This window comes from Chionomys nivalis, chromosome 1 (assembly GCF_950005125.1).
Source record: "Chionomys nivalis chromosome 1, mChiNiv1.1, whole genome shotgun sequence".
In the NCBI taxonomy this organism is placed as follows: Eukaryota; Metazoa; Chordata; class Mammalia; order Rodentia; family Cricetidae; genus Chionomys; species Chionomys nivalis.
The window spans coordinates 6,756,298-6,769,372 of record NC_080086.1 but is presented as its reverse complement, the minus strand read 5'-3'; positions in this window follow the sequence as shown (position 1 = coordinate 6,769,372).

Below are 13,075 nucleotides of genomic sequence, written 5' to 3'. Positions count from 1 at the left end.
TCTTAGCAGATATCAGAAGCTCCAGTGCTCTCTTTCAGCACACCTTGCATTGTTAAAATTCATTTTGAAATTACAATTTTAACGTAAATAGAATTAATTTTAAATTGTTTTTGAATTATGCTTTGCTTTGTGCTGATTTTTTTATATTCGACTTTTCTGTTATTTTGCTCTGTGTGTATCAGACCCAAACACCCTGTGCATGCTAAGTGGACACTCTGCAGTTGAACAACACCCCAACTAGCAGAATTCTGCTATTCTCTGACTTTATGACCATTTAATAATTTCTGCAATGTTGTGACCAAACATTTAGGTGGCTTTGCATATAATATTTTTATTCAACGACACACAGAAAAGCCACCTCTCCTGTGCACCCTTCCTTTCCTCCACCTGAGTGTTCGTTTTCTCTGTCCTCCTTGGCATAGCTGCTTCAGTGGAAGCAGTACTGTGTTCACAGTGTTTAAGACACGGCCCCACTTAGTGAGAGTTGTTCTGTGCTGTGTCCACAGTTTCCTTGCATGTGCGGCCTCTAACACGCCAAGAAGGAAAAAGAACAAAACTGAACAGATTTAACGCAGCTGAAAGCCCTTAAAAGAAGTAGACTGTATTAAGGGAATACAAAGTTTGGATTCCTCTGTGGAAGAGCAGGCGTCTCCCAACCTTTTCTTTTGCTTAAGAATCTTTAAAGATTCACAGATTGTAGTCGCTCAACTCCACAGCCTCCTGTTTTCACGTTCTGACAAAGAACCTAACAAGAAACAAAATGGTCACCTGGCTGCCATCCACTTCAGGAAATAATCATAGTGGACCAGAATAACCCACAAACTGAGCCATGGGCTCTGATTGCCTAAAAATGTGGACAGACCGTAATATAAAGCAACACATGAATGAGGTGAAAGGGGAAATTGGAGAAACCGCCCTTGGATAGAATCTCTGCTGAACCGAAGTGACAGCAGGGAGCCCTGTCCTGTCATTTTCCCTCTTACGTCTTGAACGGTCCTGTTTCGAGCAAGAGTGGTTTCTATAATAATCAATGAAACTGTTACTAACTATTGAGACCCTGCTGTGTGGCTCCTGTTATATCTGAAAACCACTAAAAGATTTGGCTGGAAGGAAGTAGTTATTTTGGTTCCACGCAAGATAACTTGAGGGACTGGACTTACTCTCACCAGTTCTGAGATCAGATCTTTTCCCATGCGTGTGGCGTATGGGCGGCACGTGTGTGCGTGCGCCTGCATATGTGCACGTGTGGACCTGTATATGTGCACACAGAGGTGGGAGGTCAGGATTGGGCGTCCTCTTCAGCTGCTTTTCACCTTAGATTTGAGACAGGGCTTCTCCCTGAACCTGGAGCTCACTGATTGATCAGGGAACCCTGGGGATTATCTGTCTCCACTGCCCCAGGTTGGGTTTGCAGGTGAGCTCAACGTGGTGGGTGTGATCCCTACCTAGGTCCCCATGCTTGTATACCAAGTACTTCTACTGAAGGAAGCATCTCCACAGCCAGAAAAACACTCCTTATATGCAGGACTACAACGCCAAATGCAGCTGTGCTGGGCAAGCACCAAGCTGTAATAAAGTTTCATTGATACCTAAGAGGACAAAGGGAAAATGTGTGAGAATAAACAGTTGGGCACTTTTTAAAGCGTACCTAATACCAAAACACTCTCTTACTTTTTGCTAGAAGCCTCCTTTCCAATCAAAACATTGCAAGAGTTATTAAATGATTTCAATTGCCTGGTTTTGGCATCAACTTTTCCCAGTTCCCTTGGATGTTTTTCCACTTTGCACCTCCATTCCTCCCTACAGAAAATGTGGATAATATCTGCCAACTCCATGATAGTGCCGAAGAGGAAAAGATTAACAAGATCCGAGCGCACACATTGTTTAAGTTTTGTGTGACGAGAGGGCTGTAGAGCGAAGACCCAGAGAACCCGGGAACCTGAGTGGTTTTGGTGTCGGGTTGATTGGAAGTCAGATTCATGGGGACATCTTTAGGCACAGCTTGTGATCTCACAATGACAACTGCAGGGGTCGAATGGGGACCTTTTTCTAGCAGAAGACTATCCACAATACAGACTTATTTAACCCTTCAGAGACCAGGGGTGAACAGGGCCTGTGGGATGTTAAAAAAAAAAAAAAAAAGCAGCAATTGTACTCCTTCACCAAAGCAAGCAAACAAATAAATAAAAAGCAAAAGAAAGAAAATGCCCAAGAATTATCTTTTAGAAGGTCAGAAGGCAAAATGAACAGCAAAAAGGAAATGCTATAAAGAATTTGGGCATGTCTTGCCATATTAAATGTTATACTTTGTAATGTCAAAAGGGGATTTAGTTATTCAGTTGTTCTCTAGAGATCAAGAAACGACTAATATTAGTTTCTCTTCAGCAGAAGTTGTTTATTGTTTGTTTTTAAGTTGTGTTCCTGCTCTGCAAGTTAACTGGATAAGTTAATATCTGTGAGTGTCTTGTATTGCTCCAATATAGCATGGATACAACACCAAAATATGTTTCATATGAAAAAGAAAATATGTACCATACAGAAGATAAAAGTGGACTTCCAAGACTTAAAACATTTCCTTTGGTTCTAAACATGATAATCCTGACTTTAAACAAATGGCTGTTCCTTTCCTAATTTATCCTTGGCTACAGTAGGGGTAATTCAGAAAAATGGAAATGAATTGTGGAGGTGACACCCACATAGATCTTGATGATTTAGAGACCGGCTCCCCCCCCCTTAATTGGGGATCATCTTTAACGTTTTCCGGGGAAGCTGAGTGTATCCATGTAGTGGTCCCCTAAATCTTTTTTTTTTTTTCTTTAAAAAACAACCAGTCAGAATTCTTGGGTTAGGCTGGGAGAGTGGTGGAGACATTAGGAGCTTCCCAGGTACTAATTGATTTAACAGCAGTTTAAAACAATGTTGAACGTTGTCGGGCAAGCTTCTTTGTCATATTAAATCAAGTTTCCCGAGATGAATTGCATGCTAACCACATACTATGTAAAAATCTCAAGGGCTGTTTATTGTTCCACAATTTACAGTCGTCTTGTTAGAGGATTGCACATCAGTTTCCCTTGAGCCGAGGCAGAAGCAAAGACAAATAGCATGCAAACTATATTGAACAATTCATTATATTATATTGTGGAAACCTCAGCACAGTGTGGAGATAACCCTTTTATGCGCGCCGCCTTATTGAACAGTAATCACTCTGTAGTGCTTTAGATATTTAAATCATATTTATAATAACACATATTAATGTAACATCCCCCATAAAGTTCTCAGGCATTTTATGAGGAATATAAACCATGGAAAAATACAAAATTTTAAAATGCAGATATACCTACCCTGGGGTCTTTGAGGCAACCTAATGAGGGATATATACAAAATCCCAGGCTGACAGTTTCACTATTTAAGTAGCATGTAGGATAACTCAAACACGTTTAAGATATTGCTGGCTACGGACACATTCTTTATCTAAATATTTGGCCAGCTTGTGTGCAGGCTTATTTTCATTTTTACTGCTATGAGTAGGAAGGAAGGAACGATTAAAAATGTTTAGAACCTTTCAAATCAAAGCTTTCAAATCCATATACCTGGAGATCAATCACCGATTTAAATTCACATGTTCTATAAAATGACATTATTAGAGCCGTGAGGTTAATTTGAAGGCAGATGAAGGCATTTATCTTGGCATGACTTGCCTGGATCCCTTAGAGTGGTTTGTGACTGGGATCCATTGGATAATTTGATAATTTGTCTGTTTACCCTGAAAGAAAGAAATAATCTTGGGGTTCCGTAGGTATATTCTTTTCAGGATCCCATGAGATATTCTTTTTTCACAGCCCGGGGTGGTACAGGCTGATATAAGGACCTCAACAGAGCGCAACTTTCTGATTCTTAACAAATTCTTGCAGCATCGTTAGTGATTATTTTTCTGCTCCAAAAGGCCCTTCAGCAAGGCTTTCACCACCCAGGGTTCAGGATGCAGTCAGGTACAGAGCTAGGGACTTTGTGTCCTCCAATGCTCTGGGCTTCTGTTTGATTGTGTTTCACCCTACCCCCACCATGATCTCCTCCCCCCACCCTCCCATCTCCACCTCACATTCAGAACAAGTTGAAGAATTTCAGGAGCTGGGAAGATGGCTCAGGTGGGTAAGGGCTTGTTGTGTGAGCTGGAGGAACTGAGTTCAGGGACTAGCATGCAACTAAAACCCAGAGGTGCAGAAGATTCATGTGCATGGTTTGGGTAGATGAGCTTTGGACAGGGAGACAGGAGCAGGACATGAAAGGCAGATCCCTGGGGCTCACTGACCACACAGCCTAGCCTATCGGAAAAGCCCAGTGTCCACGTGGGTGCACACACGCGGGTACACACACACACACACGTTACTTTTTAAATAGTGATTCTGCTCCATATGAACGAGGGAATTCTCATTTCATCTTCTGAAATGTATTATGTTCAGAAGTCGCATGGAAGAGAGCTCACAAGGAAACCTCACCTCTCTGCCAAGGCAGTCATCTCTCCACTAAAATTTTCTCCTCCACTGCCAGTCTTTCATGTCTCTTGGTTGCGCTTGATTTGTTTCTTTCCTTTGTGTGCTTTCTTCGGGGACCAGAAACACATCAGGGGAAGGAATAAAATAAATGTGGGATCACCAAGTCCCAAGTTGGTCAGTAGTTGTTCCAGGTCAGGAGCTTTCCCCAACAGCATCATCTGCAATGCATTAATCCGGCTCAGGCCGCCTCACGGGAAAGACCCATCACAGCGTGAATGAATGGCTTCCTTTTGTTGGGGAAGAATGGGAGCAGCAGGAGACAGCTATTAGCATTGGCACTAAATTGTCTAGATATCATGAAAATTCTTCCCAATGATATCCCGCGGGCTTCTGGGTCTGTGCTCTTAATTTTTGAGAAAGTTGTTAAATAAAGATGTCTGATTATTAATACCGCCATGCTTTGTTTAAGCTGTAGTACGAAGCTCTGCTTATAAAATGTAGCTTGCTGTAGATACAGTTTAACTCAGATCTAATTACAGAAAGAAGACTCTTTAGCCCCAAGAAACAGGTCTGTTGTTACAACCATAATGTTCTGTTGACCATTTGAGTTCTGTCTGGACTAGAAGTTAGCATAGGAAAGACTGACAAAGTTAGAACTACAACCAGGGAAGCTGGAGGTGGCTTAGTGGTTACTTTTGCAGAAGGCCTGGGTTTAGTTCCCAACACCCACATGACAGCTCCAACTAGCTATACAGCTATGCTCTATTCCAGCCATTCCAGGACCCCCTCTGGCCTCTGTGGCACTGCCCACACATGGTGCCCACATAGCCATGCAGGCAAACTCTCATCCACATAAAAATTAAAATAAACAAACTTTAGGAAAATGAACCCAGAAGTCCTGTAACTTTAATATCCCGATTCACTCTGATGGTCCATGGGCTTTCCAAGCCTTGGGAATGCAAGCCCTTTGCGCTGGTTAGGCTTCATTCGATGCCTGTTTGTCAAGGAACTATGAGGTTGAGTCTCTGTACTAGGTGCCAGCTATTAAACACAGACACAGCAACCTCAACACTGTAGGCCTCCAGTCTAGGCAAACACTCTCTGTTCCCAGGCACTGCGATGACACTCAGAGACGGTGCTGGGCGTAGAAGTAGATTCCAGGATCTCCATAGATCCTGGTGTGGGTGAGAAGGAAACACGGAACACACAACAAATCCTCTTAGGAGTTTATTAGAGGGGATGCGTACAGGCCTAGGGATCGGTGGTGTGCAGAGAGAGAGAGAGAGACGGAGTGGGAGGGATGGCACATCCAGCATCCAGCTTTTTAAAAGCTGCCTAGCACATGTGCGCAGGTGGTTGACGTGGCTACATCATACACAGATGATAGGGCTCATGCATGCATGCAAGGGCTTAGCTGAGTCATACGTGGATAACTCAGGGCCCTTTAACATCCCCGGGGGCCATCAGGCACTTCAGCCTAAGGGCTTGTATGCACCAGCATGACCACTAGAACCCGGAAGTATCTGCCTTATGTAGCTGAGATCAGTACAGTTTAAGCCTATTCTTGTTGAGTAAATTGGATGGACATGTGCTGACATATGCTTTCTTACTTTCCACAGTTAATCAGCCTCCCTCACACACTTGTATTTGAGAACACTTCAAACAAAGCTATTTGAATTAGATGGAGATACGTTCATTAAGCACTCTTCCCTGTACACGTCCAAAGGGATCTAAATGAGCTTAAATAGCTCTTCACATGGGGGTGTGCTTTCTGAGATAGCTCAGAAGCTCTGGTATTCTTTTGGTGACAGGGTCTTGCTATTTAGTCCTGGTTGTTCTGGTACTCTATATGTAGCTCAGGTGAGCCTTGAACTTGGGCCTACCAAGTGTGGGTATTACACAGGTGAGGTACCACACCCATCACCATTCTTGCTTCTTTTAGCAGCGCCCTTATCAACCATTAGAGACCCAAACAGTACAAAAAGCACAAGATCAGAAGTAGCGTTGCTTTAGTTTCTAAAACTCTTTGGAGATGTATTTATCTTTGTTTTATGTGCATGGATATTTTGCCCGCACGTATGTATCTGCACCATATGTGCAGTGGCCTTAGAGGTCAGAAGAAGGCATCTGTCAGATGCCCTGGAACTGGTTGTGAGCTGCCATGTGGATGCTGGGAATCGAACCCCAGTCCTCAGGATGAACAGCCAGCTCTCCAGCCCCGATTTAACTTTGAGGTACTTTGTATCTCCCCACCTGTAAATAGTTTGTACATCAACTGTCATTAACCTTCCTGTTAGCCTGGAATATATCCATACATTTCTTACAATCATTTGAACAATAATGATAAAAGTTACACAATTTTGGTGAAAAACTGTGGTTTCCAGCATTTGAATTTCTGGATGCAAATCTGAGTCCTGGTGATTATGGGATGTGTGATCTCATGTCACAGACTGTAGAGGAGTAGTAACTTACCTCCTATTATAGCTTTGAGAGAAATACAATAAAGGAGATAAGAAAATAAATACCTACCTAAAACCTGCAATGCCATAGACACTGTAAGAACCATTAGCTATGCTAATCAATACAAGATTCTTCCAGGTCAAATCATCTGGTAATTGCTATACCCAAGTCTCTTTGGTGCTTTGATTTTGCTAAGCATCAAGAGCATCTTCTCTCAGTTTGAGGAGTTCTTTCTCATTCCTTTGATTTGTTTGTTTGTTCATTTATTTACCTTGAGACAGGCTCTCATTGTGTAGCCCTGGCTATCCTAGAATTAACTCACTATATGAACCAGGCTAGCTTGAACCACAGAGATCCACTTGCCTCTGCCTCAGGAGTTCTGGGATCAGATGCGTTTACCACCGCCTGGTGAAGTCTGATGCGATCTCTGTGAAGTCAACTTGCAATGTCCGTCTGGTTGAAAACTGTGGAATCTTGAACATGAAGCTCATCCCAAATGTTACAGCACCAGACCAATAAAAACTCAGGGACTGAAATTGGGGCTCAACCTGAAAATCTGAAAAGCCAAGCAGTCAGCCCATGGCTCTTCCCTCCACCTCAGTCTGAAATGGCGTTCCTGCCTCCAGGAATCTCAGAATGAGACTGTGTCTGAGAGTTGTTTCCTCCCATTTTAATCCTACCTACGACTGGGATTAAAGGCGTGCACCTCCCGGTTTCTGTGGCAACTAGTGTGTCTACTGAGATTAAAAGTGTGTGTCACCACTGCCTGGTCTGTAAGGCTGACCAGTGTGGCTGGTTTACTCTCTGATCTTCAGGCAGCCTTTATTTAATAAAGTATAATTGAAATACCACTACACCATACTTTCACTTTTATTTTGTTTTTGAGATAGTTCTGGAAGTTGAGATCCTCCTGCTTCAGTCTCCCAAGTACTGGGATCACTTAGGCAACACCACCACATCTTGTACATGCTTTTTAAATGCTGTTATCTCAGAGTATACAGATCTGAGTTCTAATCTTCCTCGTATGTAGCAAGGTTCTTTTTTACAAGATTGTGAGTGATTTAGGAGCACATTTCATTCCCATGAAGCTTCAATATATAAAGCATAGCTTCTTTCACTAGGCAACAAGCAATTTGGAAATACACATTCCTCCCAGATGGTTCTTGAGTTTGAATGAGGAATATGACAATTATCAATATTTAATTAATGGGTAAACTGAGGCACTGAAGACTTAAGTGAGTTGTGAGTACTTCACTAAGTAAAGGTATAATGAATGCCACCAAGAGTTCCCTTTTCCTGTGGGGCTTGTGTCCCCTTGATCCAGACTGTTCCAAGTAGAACTTGTACATTTCCCATAATCCCTATGGGATTTGTTTACCGATAAAATTAGGGAGGCGTCAGATGAGAGTTAGGTGAATGGGACACAGGCTTCCCAAGTGTCACAGTGCCGTGGCACAAGAGGTGCCAGTGATAGCAAACACTGAGTGAGAACAGAGCAGGAAGTCTGGGTGGCACTGACATATCCCAGATATGAAATCTATTGACAAAGCATCTTCAGTGTTAAAGAATCAGTTGGACAGTCAAACTGTGAAGATGTAAGAAACTGAAAACCTGAATATAAAGAATACATTTGCTGGAATGTAGCTCAGTGTGTCCAAACGACAGATCCCTGTCTACTACTATCAATGGTATCTAAGCTCCTCACTGTCTAGTTAGATGTCTGATGGACTCACAGAATGTTCTGGAGAGTGTCTTCTTGGCTGAATTTCCTCTTTACAGTCTTTCATCAGAAATAATTTGATATACCTATTCCCAGTCAATTACTCATTGTCTGAGAGAAAACATAAGGTTTGGGTCACCCAGAGACAGAACAGCTCTTAATGCTGAGAAGGCTTCGACATTTTGATTTCACTTACCTGAAAATGACTTGTTTTCAAAGAGTTAGTCTTTGCACATTTTACCATTCAACCTGACTGGAATGACCGACTTTCCTTTTTCTTCAACTGGAAGAACTGGTTGTTCTGGATCATCGCCTGTCACGGGCAGGTGCATTAGATTGTGTGTTTGATTCTGAGGTCCCCTGGACAATGCATTATTTTCCTCCAAGTATGCAACCTAAGACAGAACAAGAAAGTATCATTTGCCACTTTGTTGTGGCGATTTGCATGAGTTACATCACTTCTCATAGCCCTTGGCTCATCTTTATAACGTGGTATCAGTCAGGAAACGACTAGGCTGCGCTTCAGTAACAAAACACTGGCAGACACAATGATGCTTAGTTACTTCCGGGCCCGCCTTGTGAAGCTGCATATCCCTGCTTTTGTGGGGGCTACAGGAGCAAGAAAGTGGTCCAGCCAAATCAAACACTGCTGCCAGAAAGTGAAATGTTGATTTTGTTCTGATCTCATTGGCTAAATCAAGTCACATGGCTATCTCTAACTTACAAGAAATGGACCAATGAAACAATTTCATTTCTTATATGCAGAAAATTTAAATTATTTAAAAGTGGTCATGTTCATACCTAAATGGAAGAAATGGGACAAATTATTGATAAATTCTCCTCATATAATATGGTTAATATATTGCTGTAGTTTGTATTTTTTAAAGAGGAAGGCTGAGCATCTGAGGAAGAGTATTGCATGCTGTACAATGTCAGAACATGAGAAAGCACACTGTAAGCTCAGACTTTATGAGGACCATGTCATTCTTAGACACAGAGACAGGGGCACCTGAGATGGTAAAATGCAGAAACCTACATTTTCAAGGTTTTTTTTTAATTTATAAAGTTAAAAGCCCTTTAAATGTGAAATACTCGTGTTAAATGAAGAAAAGGGTGGAAAAACTGAAAGATTTTTTTCCCCTCAAGTTTGCTTGACAGCATGGTCTGCACTTTGGCCCCTCCTGATTTATGTTTGCATTTGAGAAAGTAAATTGGAGAATAGAGGTTAATTCAAGCGAAATTTCCTTTGCTTCATTTTTCTGCAGACAAAATTACTAGGATAAATCACAGCACAAATTAGTCAGAGGTGCTATGTTTAAACAGAAAACGAGCTGTTTTCTTAGTTTCAAAGTCACCAAAACCTTCCTATTTCTGTAACTCCAATTTCCAGGGTAGAGAAGTCTGCAAGCATGCAGAGAGAAAAACAGGGCATTTCTGCCAAAGAGATTGCCCTCTGCAGCAGGCAGAGGCCACCAAAGTAGGCAAGAGTCCACCCAGATCAAACTCTACATCAGACACTAGAGCCAAAGACACTTCAGGGAGGTGCGTCCGACCCAATGGTCCCTCTGTTGGCTCCGTCCTTGGAGGGGGATTGTCTAACGCAAGAGAGGCCTCCTATGAACACAGTGAACAGATCTCCCGGGCGATCCCGTGTGGAGTCAAGCCTGTGGAGTAGCTGGCCAGGTTCTTTCATAGGAAACTTGGTTTTCTTTCTTATTTAAGGTGTGAAATGAACCTCTCGCCAAGACACGAGTGCCTACGCACACTGTGGAATCTGGAAACTAATCAAAGGCGGTGAGGGGTTCAAAGGGAGCTGGCAATGATAAAAATCAAATTTAAAAAGTCAAGAGTAAGATGAAGTCAGATCTCTAACAATCTGCCTGTAATGTTGTCTTTCTTTCTGAAAACACAAAATGATGTTACCCCACGTGATGCACTGAGATACAACATCCAGGGTTCCAGAGAGCTCTGTGTTCATCTTTGCCTCTAGTGTAAGAAAGCCCATCATGGGACTGGAGAGATGGCTCGGTGGTTAAGAGCACATGCTTCTCTTACAGAGGACCTGGGCTTGATTTCCAATTTCCAGCATCCATTGGAGGCCCAAAATAGTCTGTAATTCCAGTACCAGAGGGTCCAAAGTCTTCTTCTGGCCTCTGAGAGCACCAGACATACATATGCACACGGTATACAGACATACAAGCAAGTGAAACACCTATATCCATAAAACACTTTTTTAATTAAAAAAAGAATTCATCATAATTTTAAAATAAAATAGAGCGGTGACATAAAAAATAAACAGGATTTCTGTAAATCCATTCTATAAAAGTATATAATTTGTAGGCATGTGGACTTTTGTTTAGTTAAGTATTTTGATTTTTCTCATGATAGATTCCCATCCGATGATGAATCTAGACTCTGTGACAGGAAGCCCCTCTGTAGTCTGCTTTGAGAGTCTTGGGGCACCCTCACAGGTCATGGAAAACTAAAGGCAGGGGGCAGCATAGACAACTGTCAACAATGCCATGGCTAGAGTTCAGATAGGCAGCTGGTGTTTGTCCAAGTTTGAGAACCCAGTGTGTCTGTCTCATCATGGTTGATATCAGTGATAGTGTGTTCTAGAAAGAAAGGATGGAAGACAGACTTGTGTGTCAGATGAAGCTGTACTGCAGCTCCCAAGCACATCAGTCATGGGAAGGGAATGAGTTCCAGAAGTTCCTCCATAGTTTCTTACCCCGTTTTCCCAGCATTCATCTCCCGTCTTATCCCGATAAAACGACTCTTTAGATCCTAACCTGAAAGTAGCATGTACCCCTTGCATTTTATGAATGTGACCCTTTCCTGCTTGGTCATAATCTCTGCTGAGACCAACATGTGAGGGCAGCTTTTTAGTAGGATACACCCCGTGGCTGCAGCCCACGGTTCATTACAGAGTCTCTTAGAGTCGGAGGTTGGCTGCCTTACTTAATGGGCTAACAGCTAGAGAGGGGGAGAACAGCCCCCTTGTCTCTCAGGCTGTTAATAGTAGAACCATTAATACTGAAAAATGGCTGGCAATAAGAATATTTCAAGGAGGAAAAAGCCTTTTCAATAAACGAGCTTTCACAGCTCCTCAGACTGGCCTAAACAGCAGCGTGGGGCTGCAGGGATGCGGCTTCCGTTGGCGGGACCGCATACTTATTGTCTCCCGCTATTGTTACTGTTTGTTTGCTGTCTTCTTCTTCTTTTATCATCTAGTCATTTCTCTTTAAGCACCAGTGTCCAAAAAATACATACTAATCTGTGACCCGAGAATAGATTTAAATAACATCACAAGCGTTTCCCATGGCAACCAGCCTTGTCAAGCTGTCAGGTGCCTTGAGACAGACTTATGAGAAGTTCCCCAACAAATATGATTCTTAAGATGGAAACGGATACGATTCCTGCTGTTCTAGTGATATCTCATAGCAGACCCACGAACCTCAAGAACTTCACACCAAAAGCTACAAAGGAAATGATTTATCTCCAGGATGCATAGCAGATAAACACAGCCTCCTCAAACATGCAGAGTGAGTTCCCGCTCTCCGAAGCCGCGCTGGCTCGGCCACTGTTGACTTTCAGAAGACCATGGACTTTTGCAAAGTTCTGGTGATTTTTCCCCCTCAAGTAACTAAGTTTCCGGGGCCACCAAAGTCCAATCCAAGTTTTAGGTGGAGAACACTCAAACTGTGCTTTTGCTGTGAGAGAACCTTGTGGTTCAAACGAACCCAGAACCCTTCAGCCTTTTCATTTCCACTTCCTGTGCTTCCCTGTGGACCGGAAGACCCAAGGGAATGGGTGTTTGGTGCGGTTGCAGTAGGGCTGGAATTAACGCACGTGTTGAAAGGTGATAGCATTGGTGGTTGAAGGATGGGAAGGTCTCCTGCGTGTCATTGAAACCAGGGTGCACGGGGTGTCTTACCCAATAAGCGTGCGGTTAGCTGAACGCTGCACTGAGCAAGCCGTAGATGGAGAAACGAGGCTCTCACTCCGTTTTCCTTTCACGGAGGCTGAGAAAGCCTAGCAGGATGCATTTCTGTCTCTTGCATGATATTTACTAGAACTGAGAAGACATGGAATCCACTCTAGTTTAGCCCATTAGCTATCGCCTCAGAACAAACCACCCTAAAGTTTAGTCTTTAAAAATAATTACTCGGTTTATAATTCTGTAGATTTGAGACTCAGTGAAGCTCGAGTTGGAGGATTTACACCTATGAATTCCATTCATCTAGGGTGGCCAGGATCTGGGTTTTCTCCTTGCTCGTTCTTTCCTCTCTCTGTGTGGTCTCCCCTCCTATAGATTTCTCAATGGGATTCCAAAAGCATCAACCTGAAGTGGCCATGTCACCTTAAGGCTTCACCCGGCAGGTATAGCACAGAGCCATTT